This window comes from Aquarana catesbeiana, linkage group LG02, assembly GCF_042186555.1.
Source record: "Aquarana catesbeiana isolate 2022-GZ linkage group LG02, ASM4218655v1, whole genome shotgun sequence".
NCBI lineage: Eukaryota > Metazoa > Chordata > Amphibia > Anura > Ranidae > Aquarana > Aquarana catesbeiana.
The window spans coordinates 315,267,462-315,282,297 of NC_133325.1; positions in this window are offsets into that span (position 1 = coordinate 315,267,462).

A 14,836-nucleotide genomic window follows, 5' to 3' on the forward strand; every position below is an offset into this window, starting at 1 on the left:
AAAAGAAAGAAAGCGGGTGTGTAGGGGACTTTAGCATCAATAGATATCTGCATAATGGCATGGGCTCCCTTCCAGAAGGGCTGGGCAAGACCAAAATATGTGTAGCATATTTCCCCCGTTGGCAGCACAGCGCCAACAACTGTTGGAAACCATTGGGTACATTTGTTGCAATGCAGCTGCGTTCGATACCACCCTGTCAGTATTTTATATGCTGATTCCTGGTACCTATTGCTGACGGAAAATTTATACGACAGGGACAACATTTTCTACTGTTCCCTAGCGGATAGTTCCAAGCTGAAGTCCCTTTCCCACCTGTCCAAAAAAAGAGTTGAGTGTGAAGTTTCTAAGAGTAGTAATTTATAGGTAAAGGAGAGAGCATGTCTAATTGGGTCCACCGGTCAAAATTCCTGTTCAGATGTGGTTTATGGATGGTTCTACGATGACGCATCGGCCATGATTTTAGAAAGTAATGTAATTGCAGTAGTTGAAAATTACTTTTATGTTAAAACTTTGATCCCGGAACATTTAAGTGGTGTCTATCTCAGACGGGTGTCAGTGGTGATAACAGAAGTCATATATTGCTGGTGTCATTGAGAAACATTAAGCCATAGATCATTATTGTTACTGGGTTAAAATAAGTGCCATATTGTTGGTGTCAGTGGGAGAAAAGGAAGCCCCAAATTGTTGGTTGAGTAAATTAAGTACTAAATTGTTGGTGTCAGTGACAGTAAGAATAAGCTTTAGTGTGCAGTGGTTACTTACCTGAACATGCACTACTGCTCTGACTCTACCGTAATTTGAAACTACACACTTACTGTTAGGCAACAGATCACTGTGACCAATAGTCTGGCATAATTACACTTCGCTTTCAATCTGCACAGTGTCCTGGATCCTGTGGAACAACCCGCGGCATGTGGGCTTTGTAGGATAAGGTCCAAAATCTCAGGACTGGTCCGCAGGATCTGAGACACTTCGCTACTATTCTGTAGTATGAAAAAACTTCCAAGCATGTGCACAGAGCCCCATGTGTGCACATTATTACAACTGCAATCATTCTGTTCTCTGATGCTTTTTAGAAAAAAAAAAAAATTGTCTTTTTTGCTAGCCATGGGCACATGACGCAGTTTCATTCCTACATATCAGTGATGGCGAACCTTGGCACCCCAGATGTTTTGGAACTACATTTCATGATGCTCAGCTACACTGCAGAGTGCATGAGCATCATGGGAAATGTAGTTCCAAAACATCTGGGGTGCCATGGGTGGCCATCACTGCTATATATCAATGTTTCTCAACTCCAGTCTTCAAGTACCCCCAACAGGTCATGTTTTCAGGATTTCCCTCAAATGAAATGGCATTGGTAATCAAATCACCTGTGCAAAATAATGGAAAGCCTGAAAACATGACCTGTTGGGGGTACTTGAGGACTGGAGTTGAGAAACATTGCTATATATTATGCACATTTAAAAATACTAACAGCGTTTCCATAAAGAACCCATAAACAGAAGGAAAATTATGTTTAACCACTTCAGTACCAGACACTTTCCAACCTTTCTGCCCAGGCCAATTTTCAGCTTTAAGCGCTGTCACTTTTTAAATGACAATTGCGCGGTCATGCTACACTGTACCCAAACAAAATTTGTATAATTTTGTTCTCACAAATAGAGCTTTCTTTTGGTGGTATTTGATCACCTCTGCGTGTTTTAGTTTTTTTAGGAAAAAAAAAAAAAACTAAAATTTTGAAAAACAAAAAAAAAAGTTTTTCTTTGTTTCTGTTATAAAATGTTGTAAATAAGTACGTTTTCTCCTTCACTGATGGGCACTGATGAGGCTGCACTGATGGGAACTGATAAGGCAGCACTGATATGCAGCACTGACGGGCATTGATAGGCGACACTGATGGGCACTGAAAGGCTGCACTGATGGGTACTTATGGGTTGGACTGATAGGTGGCACTGATGGACACTGATAGATGGCACTGGCAAGCATTAATGATGGGCACTGATTGACACCATGTCTGGGCACTGACTGGCATCCCTGGGGTGGCATACCTGGTGGCCATCCCTGGTGGTCCTGGGCGGGCATCCATGGGGGGCTGCTCTGATAATCAATTAGCGCAGACCACCACCACCCCCCCCCATGAGGAGAGCAGCCGATCGGCTCTTCTCTACTCGCGAGTGAGGAAAAGCCAATAAACGTCTTTTTCCTGTTTACACTGTGATCAGCTGTGATGGAACACGGCTGATCATGTGGTAAAGAGCCTCCATCAGTGGCTCTTTACTGAGATCGGTGCAGCGGTGTGTCAGCCTGACACGCCGCACCACCGATTGCTTCATGCCCCCACAGACGCGCGCCGGCTGTTATCCTAAAAGACGTCATATGATGTCCAGTCAGGATAACTGAACCACCGCCCAGCCATCATTTTGCTATAGGCCGGGCGGGAAGTGGTTAATTTAGACTATGCTGTGGCCTGGCTGGTGTAGGCCCTTAAGTCTGGGTTCACATATGAGCACGCAGCGGTTTCAGGTCCAATTTTTGGCTGAATTCGGACCTAAAACGGACCAAAAGATGCACAGGGCTCCTGTGCAATTCACACCGGAGCCGCTGCAGAGATGTGTGAACCGGCTCCAGAGAGCCAGTCACAATCTCCTGCTGTGCTCATGAGCCACTGGAACACTTTCAGAAGTGGCAGGAGGGGATGCCACTTGCCGGTGTTTCTCGGGCTTAACATTTTTACTGGCGTGCCTGAGAAACGTTCTGGCAGTGCGGCCAGCTGGTCACAGAGGTGATGAAAGACCCAATCATCTTTGATCGCCTCTATGGTCTTGGAGGACCGGAGCAATGTCATGACGTCACTTCCGGTCCAGAGTGGAAGTAAACACATTTTTTTTTAAAGCAAAAAATAAAATTTTTATTTTTTAATATATATTTTGCATTTAAAGGTAAAGGAGAGATTTGGGGTATTTTTGACCCCAGATCTCTCCATAAAGAGGGCCCGTCATTTATTTTTTAAAATTTTATTTCAGGTACTTATAAAACGCCGTCAATTTACGCAGCGCTTTTACATATACATTGTACATTCACACCAGTCCCTGCCCGCAAGGAGCTTACAATCTAAGGTCCCTAACTCACATTCATACATACATATACTAGGGCCAATTTAGACAGGATCTAAATAACCTACCAGCATGTCTTTGGAGTGTGGGAGGAAATCCGGAGGAAACCTACGCAGGCACAGGGAGAACATGCAAACAACATGTCTTTGATAAAAATAAAAAAGCCCAATAATTGTATATTAATTGGTTTGTGTGAGTCATGCGACACGTCATCCTTCTTTCTATTACAAGGGATGTTCACATTCTTCGTAATGGGCATAAAAGTGATTAAAAAAAATGAAAGGAACAGTGTAAAAAGAAAAAAAAAAATTGAAAGCGCCCTCATCCCTCTGTGCTCGCACAGAAGCGAACGCATACACAAGTCGTGCACACATATGTAAACGGTGTTTGCACCACACATGTGAGGTATCGCCATGAACGTTAGAGCGAGAGCAATAATTCTAGCGCTAGACCTCTCTAATTCTAAACAGGTAACCTGTAAAAAAAATGTAAAATCGTCAACCATGGGGATTTTTAGGTACTGTAGTTTGTCGCCATTTCATGAGCGAGCACAATTTTAAAGTGTGGCATGTTGGGTATCTATTTACTTGGCATGACATCTTTTCATATTTTACAAAACTTGGGTTATATACAGTGGGGAAAAAAAATTTGATCCCCTGCAGATTTTGTAAGTTTGCTCTCTTACAAAGAAATGAAGGGTCTATAGTTTTTATTATATGTGTATTTTAAATGATAGAGACAGAATATCAACCAAAAAGCCAGAAAAAACACAATACAAATGTTATAAATTAAGTTGCAGCTCAGTGAGTAAAATAAGAATTTGATCCCCAAGTAAAACATGACTTAGTACTTGGTGGAGAAAACCTTGTTGGCAAGCACAGAGGTAAGATGTTTCTTGTAGTTGGTCACCAGGTTTGCACACATCTCCGGAGGGAATTTGGTTCACTCTTCTTTACAGAACTTCCCTAAATTCTTAAAGGGTAACTCTACTTTTGTGTGGGGGAAAAAATGCAAATAAAGAAAAAAATTATATAGCGTATACAATTGGGACACAAGTCATATTGTAATTGAATGTTATTAAAAATGACCTTTCCTTTTCAGTCTGCAGCCACTGTAATTTTCTGAAAATGCAACCTGGAGGTGTTCAGTACACAGAATGTTTACAGAGCGCCCCCTAGAAACATAATTTCCTGCTTGTGTGATAGGCTCACTGATTTTCCCAGAAGTCTGCACTAAGATACAAATCATATTTCCAGCATCCCCTGCAGCAAACATTTTATTTTTGGTGAGATACTCCCAATAGGAAATCCTGTCTAAAGGGATGCAGACCCTGCAATTTTCCTCATTAGAGCCCTATAGCTGCTGCAGCTGATTGATAATTATGAAACCACTCCCATTAGACTCACTCAGCACAGAGGAGCAAATAGGGATTTCTTCAGAATAAAAAAAAAGGTAGGAATCTGCAACAAAGATTTAAGATACACCTATGATAACAATTATAAACTCTTCATTTATTTGTAAGTGGACAAACTTACAAAATCTGCAGGCGATCAAATAATTATTTTCCCCACTGTATGGTGTGTTTTTAAATTTTTTTTTATTATTCTTCATTAAGCCACTGCGCAAATAACGTGTGACATAAAAAAATTGTAATGATCAACGTTTTATTTCCTAGGGCAGTGATGGCGAACCTTGGCACCCCAGATGTTTTGGAACTACATTTCCCATGATGCTCATGCATGTAGTTCCAAAACATCTGGGGTGCCAAGGTTCGCCATCACTGTCCTAGGGTGTCTGCCAAAAAAAAAGAAATATATAATCTTTGAGGGTAATAAATAATTTTCTAGCATAAAAAAACAGATTTAGCCCCCTTTCACACATATACGACTTGTCCCACGATTTTGGACTGCAAAATCACATGACAAGTCATTCTCCATGATTTTGAATGATTACCATTCATATTGGCAAGACTTTAAGTCGTGCCGACTTCAAAGTAGTTCCTGCACTACTTTTTTTCTGAAGGATCAAAGTCGGATTCCGTATTAACTGATCCGACTTTGGCATGTGACTTGTGCATAAAGGGGAACTCCGAGCCAATTTTTTTTTAAAGAAAAAAAACAGCATGGGTTCCCCCTTCATGAGCATACCGGGCCCTTCGGTCTGGTATGGATTTTAAGGGGAACCCCCACGCCGAAAAAATGAGGACCCTTATCCGAGCACCAGCCTGGCCAGTCAGGAAAGGGGGTGGGGACGAGCGAGCGCCCCCCCCCCCTCCTGAGCTGTACCAGGCCACATGCCCTCAACATGGGGGGGTGGGTGCTTTGGGGCAGGGGGGCGCCCTGCGCCCCCCCCACCCCAAAGCACCTTGCCCCCATGTTGATAAGGACAAGGGCCCCTTCCTGACAACCCTGGCCGTTGGTTGTCGGAGTCTGCGGGCGGAGGGGCTTATCAGAATCTGGGAGCCCCTTTTAATAACCCATTCACTTGGGGGGAAAAAAGTGTCAATTAAAAAACACACTGGACCAGTTTTTAAAGTAATTTATTAGGCAGCTCCGGGGGTCTTCTTCCAACTTCTCTGGTGTCTTCTCCCGCTCTACGATGCCTTCTGCCGGGTTCCTCCGCTATCTTCTTCCAGCTCTTTTACTAGCGTTGTCCCGGTCTTCTCCGTCCTCTTCCTCCCTCTTCTCTTTTCCGATGTTGACACGACACTCTCTCCCGCTGTAATGCCGTGTGCACGGTGCGCAACGATTTGTATAGGCATTTATATAGACTTATGACATCAGAGTCCCATCATGCCCCGGGCTGTGACATCATAAAGGGGCGGGGGTCACCGGGTGACATCACCCGGTGACCACGCCCCATGCCTATATAAATCGTTGAGCACCGTGCACATGGCATTACAGCAGGAGAGAGCGTCGTGTCAACATCGGAAGAGAAGAGTGAGGAAGACAACGGAGAAGACCGGGACAACGCTAGTAAAAGAGCTGGAAGAAGATAGCGGAGGAGCCTGGCAGAAGGCACCGTTGAGCGGGAGAAGAGAGCAGAGAAGTCGGAAGAGACCCCCAAAGTCGGAAGAAAACCCCTGGAGCCAAAAGAAGACCCCTGGAGCTGCCTAATAAATTACTCTAAAAACCGGTCTAGTATGTTTTTTTATTGACACTTTTTTTCCCCCCAGGTGAATAGGTAGGGGGTACAATGTACCCCATACGCAAACACATAGGGTGGGGGTCCCAAAGCACCCACCACCCCACATGTTGAGGGCATGCGGCCTGGTACGGCTTAGGAGGGGGGGTGCTCGCTCATCCCCACCCCCTTTTCTGACCAGCCAGGCTGGTGCTTGGATAAGGGTCTTGTATAGATCCATACCAGACCGAAGGGCCCGGTATGCTCATGAAGGGGGAGCCCATGCTGTTTAAAAAAAAAAAAAATGGCGTGGAGTTCCCCCTAATTATTTGGTAATCAAAGTCCCGTTCCTGCTCATTGAAGTCGTACTTCAAGTCGTGGGGCAAAGTCGCATTCACAGTCGTATGACTGTCTTGTCAAAATCGCGGCCGTGAAATCGCGGCAAAATCGCGCGACTTTGGAGTAGCACAAGTGTGAAAGGGGCCTTAGGCTGGGTTCACACTAAACAAGGATGCAGCTGACAGCAGGGGGTCCGGTGCGTCTCTGTTCTGCATTTCACGCCAAATTTTTGCCTGAATTTGGACCTAAAACGGAAACAAAGACGCATAGGACTTATGTGCAGTGTGCTCCACAGCCGTCATGGAGATATGTGAACCGGCTCCATAGAGTTCGCATAGGTGTGAACCCAGCCTTATACTTGTAAACAAAAAGTGTCAGAAAAGGCTTGGTCTTCAAGTGGTTGTAAAGGATAGTTAATCCTATATTTATCTTTAGTCTCAGATCCAGCGATTTTACCACTGACATGGACCTAGCTAGCTTCTCCTCCTTCTGTGTATGCTCACAAAGGCTGTATTGGGGCTACAGACAAGTCCAGGCTGCCTGCAATTGAAAATTAAGAAATTCAGTGAATGCAAAATGGGTTTGTGCTAGATCATTATACAAATGTATGGCCATATCTGTTAGTAAATCAGGCCATTGTATTGCTCCAGTAGGGTTGCCATCTAGCCCATGAAGGAGTGTTTTTCTGCACCTGGGAGTTACAGGTGTTTACACAACCTGTACAATTCAATAACAGGCTGACAGACACCATGGCTGTACATACACTCACCGGCCACTTTATTAGGTTGGTATTATCTAGTACCGGGTTAGACTCCCTTTTTTTTCGGCCCACCCCACCCAGGGCCGGATTTGCGACAGGCCAGGCCTCGGGGTGGGCCGGTTGTAACACAGCGGGAGACTGCTGTGTCACTGAGCTCACTGTTAAAAGTTTGGGCACGCTGTGATAAAAGTCCTGCCCTCCTCCTAGACCAGCTCGTGTGATAGAGGCAGTGTTCTGTCTATCACACAAGCTGGTCTAGGTAGGAGGAGGGCAGGACTTTTATCACAGTGCGCTCCAAACTTTTTGCAGTAAGCCGTGACACAGCAGCAGAAGATGCCCGATGTGCACACACACGTGAGACATTGTTTGGCACAGTAAAGCTGTGAGGGGGGCTTGCAATGATGGTGAGGGGGGGCTTGCATTAATGGTGAGGGGGCTTGCACTGATGGTGAGGCGGGCACTGATTGGGCTACTTTGGCGAGCATTGATGGGCACTGATCAGACTGCATTGATCAGCAGTGCAGTCTGTATGTCTCTTTGTGGGCAAAGTTATTGCTGGTATATTGTTTTTGTAGCGCTGTATGTATATATATATATATATATATATATATATATATATAGGTATTTTCCCATTGAAATACTGGTAAGTTTGTTGATTTAGCTTTACTTGTTCTTCATTTTAAATATTGTATTTGTTCCCATTTTGTTTTTTCACTTCAAAATAAGATATGTGCAGTGTGCATAGGAATTTGTTCATAGTTTTTGTTTTTTTAAACTATAGTCCGGCCCTCTAACGGTCTGAGGGTCAGTGAACTGGCCCCCTGTTTAAAAAGTTTGAGTACCCCTGGTATAGACATTGACACAAATACAAACCAAGTTACAATTGTAGTTTGCAAAGAAAAAAGGTGTGCATTACAAAACATTCTATGCAGGTAAACATGAAACTCTAGAACATGCATTGGTTTCTGATAAAGTACACTTTATGACAATCAATGTTTGTTATAGGTAACATCCTATTGGGGTAATCCTCACCTACTTTTCCAACTTTTCTCAAAAAAGGAATGACCAAGCAATACCTTGAGGTATTGGAAAGGAAAGAAGATTAAGAATAAGGAAGGGATAGGGGCGGGGGGTGGGAAGCAGGATGGACGAGGGGGTAGGACATGGGACGGGTATTGGGGGAAGAAGACACGGCGGTAGCTAGGCTTTCAAGTTATCCCAAAGGAGAGGGGCGCAAACCCAGAGGACATCAAGAGGAGGATTGGGAGCCTAATAGACGTTGACCCTCATCAGAATATATAAAGAGATTCCAATTATCCCAAGTCTGCTTATATGCCTCTTGCTTATGTTGTGCTGTAAAGATCAAATCCTCCATTTTCTTAAAGCGGGGTTCCACCCAAATTTTGAACATTATCTCTATGCATTCTCTTCCTTGCCTAGATGCTGACATGCTGTGTAAAAAAATTTAAATCGCCGTAATTACCTTTTTTTTTCTAATCTTCTTAGCACTTCCTGGTTTTCCTCCCATGGGAATAGGCGTGTTTCTAGCCTCTCCCAGACCTCCCACAGTCCCCTGGGAGCTAGTCTCAGGCTTCCCAGCATGCATTGTGCAACAGCGTCATCACAACATCTCGGTGAATGCTGGGAGCACAGGAAATCCAGGAAATACATGCTTGTGGGCTTCAAATGCCCACAATGAAGATGGAAACCGCCTTCAGTGAATTTTATAAGTTATTCTTTACAACGAAATCGGACACAGGCGGACTTATTACACAGAACATGTGAGTAGATAATCATGAGAAGAAAAGTTTGTGAATAAACTCCAAAAAAAAAAAAAAAACGATAGATAGGTGGACCCCCGCTTTAATTTCCTCCACTCTCCTCAACCATAATGTTATGGGCGGAGGGAGGCTTTTTTTCCACAAGATGGGAAGGCATCCCTTTGCTGCATTGAGTAAGTGACGTACTAGTGACTTTTTGTATGTCTTGATGGGAATCGAGGAGAGATGAAGAAGATAAAATGCGGGATCATCTGGGACAACATAGTCAGTGAACTTTTGTGTGATGCGCCTGACTTCCCCCCAGAAGTCCTGTAACTTAGGGCATGACCAGAAGATATGAATCAGAGTTCCCTCTCCCTCTGTACACCGCCAGCACTGTCCAGATGTAGCCGGAAAGCATTTCCTTAGTCTGGAGGGACTCAGGTACCATCGGGTGAGCAATTTGAAATTAGTTTCTTGTATTTTAGAGCAAATGAGGATTTGAGGGAGAGGGCAATGATTTGTTTTCTTTGTTACATAGTTACATAGTAGGTGAGGTTGAAAAAAGACACACGTCCATCAAGTCCAACCTATGTGTGTGATTATGTGTCAGTATTACATTGTATATCCTGTATGTTGCAGTCATTCAGGTGATTATCTTATAGTTTCTTGAAGCTATCAATGCTTCCCCGCTGAGACCACCGCCTGTGGAAGGGAATTCCACATCCTTGCCGCTCTTACAGTAAAGAACCCTCTACGTAGTTTAAGGTTAAACCTCTTTTCTTCTAATTGTAATGAGTGGCCACGAGTCTTATTAAACTCTCTTCTGCGAAAAAGTTTTATCCCTATTGTGGGGTTACCAGTACAGTATTTGTAAATTGAAATCATATCCCCTCTGTGAGGGTGAAAAAGTGCGGTGTAGATCTCTTTCCCAACTTGCCAGACAGGTTAAATGTGGTTGTGTCGCAGGTGAAATCAGCAACATATATGTTTGTGACAGGATGTGGGCTAACGGAGTGTCCTCTGAGCAGAGGGCGTCAAACGACGTCTGTTCCCGAGTGAAGTTTCGTGGATCTGGGAGAGAGTGGAGAAATTGATGCAGTTGCACCGCTTTCCAGAATGGGAGGTGGTACACTCCCGCTGGGTTACTAAGGTCTGAGATGGTTGGCCATTTCCCTCCAGAGATAAACTTAACCGCACAGTCCCTACCCGAGTCTCTGAGGGAAGAGAATTCTGCCGAACGTACGCCCGGGTCAAATTTTGGGTTGCCCAGTATGGGAAAAAGGGGAGAGTTTTTTGACGTAAGGGATGCGTGAAAAGCAATTTGGTGGCTATTCCTCAGAGTGGTCCCTATGAGTGGGTGAGATTTCAGCCCACATGTGAGGTCACTAAAGCACCACAATGCTCCCCCTAGTGGTATACTTAATTGTAATTGCTCAAGCTGTATCCATTGTTTGGATGCTCCATTTCTCCTCCAATCCAGTATACGTCCCAGGTGTGAAGCCAGATAATATAAACGTATATCAGGTAGTGCTAATCCCCCCATATTGTTTGGGGAGAGTCATCTGCATGCGGCGTAAACAAGGCCTTTTATGTGCCCATACAAATCTGGTAATAGACTCCCTTTTACCTTCAGAACTGCCTTAATTCTTCATGGCATACATTCAACAAGGTGTTGGAAACATTCCTCAGAGATTCTGGTCCATATTGATATGTTAGAATCACGCAGTTGCTACAGATTTGTCAGCTGCACATCCATGATGCAAATCTCCCATTCCACCACATCCCAAAGGTGATCTATTGGATTGAGATCCCGTGACTTTGGAGGCCATTGGAGTACAGAACTTATTGTGATGTTCAAGAAACCAGTGGAGAGATGATTTGAGCTTTGTGACATGGTGCATTATCCTGCTGGAAGTAGCCATCAGAAGATGGGTACACTGTAGTCATAAAGGGATGGAGATGATCAGCAACAACACTGAGGTAGGCGGTGGTGTTTAAACAATGTTCTATTGGTACTAAGGGGCCCAAAGTGTGCAAAGAAAACATCCCCCCCACACCATTACACCACCACCAGCCTGAATTGATACAAGGCAGGATGGATCCATGCTTTCATGCTGTTTATGCCAAATTCTGACCCTACAATCTTAATGTCACAGCTGAAATCAAGACTCATCAGCCAGGCAACATTTTTCAATCTTCCCATTGCCCAATTTTGGTGAGCCTGTGCAAATTGTAGCCTCAGTTTCCTGTTCTTAAGTGACAGAAGTGGCATCCGATCTGGTCTTCTGCTGCTGTAGCCCATCTGCTTCAAGGTTCGATGTGTTGTGCTTTCAGAGATGGTATTCTGCATACTTTGGTTGTAACGAGTGGTTATTTGAGTTTCTTTAGCCTTTCTAGCATCTCAAACCAGTCTGCCCATTCTCTTCTGACCTCAAGGCATTTTCATCTACACAGCTGTCACTCACTGGATATTTTCTCTTTTTCGGACCATTCTCTGTAAACCCTAGAGATGGTTGGGCATGAAAATCCCAGTAGATCAGCATTTTTTTAAATACTCAGAGCAGCCTGTCTGACACCAACAAGCATGCCACGTTCAAAGTCACTTAAATCACCTTTCTTCCCCATTCTGATGCTCTGTTTAGCAAGTTGTCTTCACCACGATTAGATGCCTAAATGCATTGAGTTTCTGCCACATATATGGCTGATTAGCAATTTTTGTTACCAAGCAATTGAACAGGTGTACCTAATAAAGTGGCCGGTAGTCTGAGTGGTTAGCTGTGTACAGGGATGGATGAGCAGCCTGTGGTCAGGGATAATTATTCCTCCCTTACACATGTGCAGTTACATCCATACAGCTGCTGCATCTGTCGGCCTGTCATTAATTTGTACAGACCGATGACTGTGTCCGAATGCAAACAACTGTGACACCCAAGCACAGAAGTTAGTAATAAAAAAATAGATCACAAGGCTAGCATGTCTTCCAAGAACCAATGTTGCCAACCGTCAGTATTTTTACTGGCAGCCAGTAAAAATAGGCACTTTTTTTCCTGCCAGTGACAGAAAAAGGTTGGCAGTAAAAATATGTCTGTGATGCTCGGCTCAGAACTGCACATGCACAGTTCCGGAGCAGGCTGAGACTATCCAAGTGCCTGCTACAGTGTGTTTGGGCAGCACCGGCAGGGGGACGGGTCTGGCAGGAGACGGTGCCTGAGCCTGATGTCATGATGCAAGGGAGCCGAGCAGAGCAGCCGGGGCCTCGTGTGCGGGTCTGTGGGACAGGAGCAAGGTAAGCCAGGAGCAGGACTGTCAGTGCTGTGTGGATTGAAGGGACCACCTGGTGTGGAGATAGGATTGCCGACTCTCCGGGATTCACCCAGACAGTTCGGGTTTGGAATCATGCGTTCGGGTTTCAGACTGCCTGAAACCCAGACACATTATTCAGAGCAGACTGTGGCTTCCCAGCAGGGCTGCAGTTGTGTAAGCCAAGAGTGTATGTTACACTCTCTTCACACTGCCCAAAGCCAGCACTAACAATTCCCCCTCCAGCCACCCAGAAGGGAGAGGAGAGAGGGCTTGATCTACTCCTCTTCCTCCTGCCCCTACTCCTCTGTGTCTGCCCACACTCCAAGCCCCGGTTCTGTGCCTCAGAAAAGGAAAGTGGGGGCCAGAAATCTGAAGTCCAACAGCCTCAGCTACATCTGGGTGAGAGGTGCTGACTGCCAAAGAGTGAGCTCCTCTCTCCTGCTTCTGAATGAGTACACTAAGGTAAATCAGGGTTCTCAGAGCACCCCTTACATCAGAGTTGCCACCTTTTCTTCAAGTCAAACCCGAACACTTCAGCATCGCACAGCAATTTTTTTTCATATTATACATAGATGAACTATGCATAGATGTTGCTATTAACCACTTCTTTACCCACGTATAGTCATATGACGGCCTGAGATGGGATCTCCCATCCTGGGTGGCCCTCATATGATGTCTTGGGCTTCCCGGCCTTCCCGGGGGTGCGTGCACGCCCGCCGCGTTGCTCGGGACCCGGTGCGTGTGGCCGCGATGTCCGCCGGGCACCCGTGATTGCCCGTTAACCGGGCCAGACCGTGGATCTGTATGTGTAAACACACAGATCCACGTCCTGTCAGTTGAGAGGGGACCGATCGGTGTTCCCAGTACAGAGGAACACTGATCGGTCTCCTCCCCTTGTACGTCCCCTCCCCCTACAGTTAGACCCCTTTCACACTGGGGCGGTTTGCAGGCGTTATTGCGCTAAAAATACCGCCTGCAAACCGACCCAAAACAGCCGCTGGCAGGAGAAGAAAAAAACTCCTGCAAGCCGCATCTTTGGAGCGGTGAAGGAGCGGTGTATTCACCGCTCCTAAACCGATCCTGCCCATTGAAATCAATGGGGCAGCGCGGCTATACCGCGGCAATACCGCAGCTATAGCCATGCTATGCGAGCGGTTTTAACCCTTTTTCGGCCGCCAGCGGGGGTTAAAACCGCACCGCTAGCGGGCGAATACAGCCGCAAAAACAACGGTAAAACAGCGCTAAAAATAGCGCTGTTTTACCGCCGACGCCCCCACCGCCCCAGTGTGAAAGGGGCCTTAGAATCATTCCCTGGGAAACATAATTAACCCCTTGTGTCCCCCTAGTGGTTAACCCCTTCCCTGCCTGTAACATTTACACAGTAATCAATGCAATTTTATAGCATTGATCGCTGCATAAATGTGAATGGTCCCAAAAATGTGTCAAAAGTGTCCAATGTGTCCGCCATAATGTCGCAGTCACAAAAAAAAATCTCAGATAGCCGCCATTACTAGTAAAAAAAATAAATAAATAAAAAAATTTTAAAAATGCCATAAATCTATCCCCTATTTTGTAGACGCTATAACTTTTGCGCAAACCAATCAATATACGCTTATTGCAATTTTTTTTACCAAACATATGTAGAAGAATACGTATCGGCCTAAACTGAGGAAAAAAATTTTTTTTTTTTTTTTAAATTGGGATATTTGTTATAGCAAAAAGTATAAAATATTGTGTTTTTTTTTTCAAAATTGTCACTCTTCTTTTGTTTATAGCGCAAAAAATAAAAACCGCAGAGGTGATCAAATACCACCAAAAAAAAAAAGCGCTATTTGTGGGGAAAAAAGGATGTCAATTTTGTTTGGGTACAGCGTCGCACGACCGCGCAATTGTCGTTTAAAGTGCGACAGCGCTGAAAACTAAAAATTGGTCTGGGAAGGAAGGGGGTGAAAATGCCCTGTATTGAACCGGTTAAATAACATTTCTAATCATATGAAGTTAATCACAAGAGTCCCCCTTTACATCAGAGTCCACAGAGTTCCCCCTTTACATCAGAGTCCACAGGGTGCCCCCTTTACATCTAAATCCGCAGAGTTCCACTTTTACATCTGAACTCGCACAGTTCCCTTAAGGGTGGGGACTCTGCAGACTCTGATGTAAGGGAGAGCCCTGGGGACTTTAACATAAGGGATGCTCTGGTGTACGGAGAGGACTCTCATGTAAGGGGGAACAGTGTGGCCTCTGGTGTAAAGGGGAGCTCTGATGTAATGAGTGCGCTGAGAACCCTGATTTACCTTAGCATACTGACTTAGAAGGAGGAGAGAGAAGGGGGAGGGGGGAGACTTCAGTCACAGACAGATGGATGGTGAGCGCACTCACCCCTTGGCAGTCAGCACCTCCCCTCCAGAGGTATCTGAGGCTGCTGGACTTCA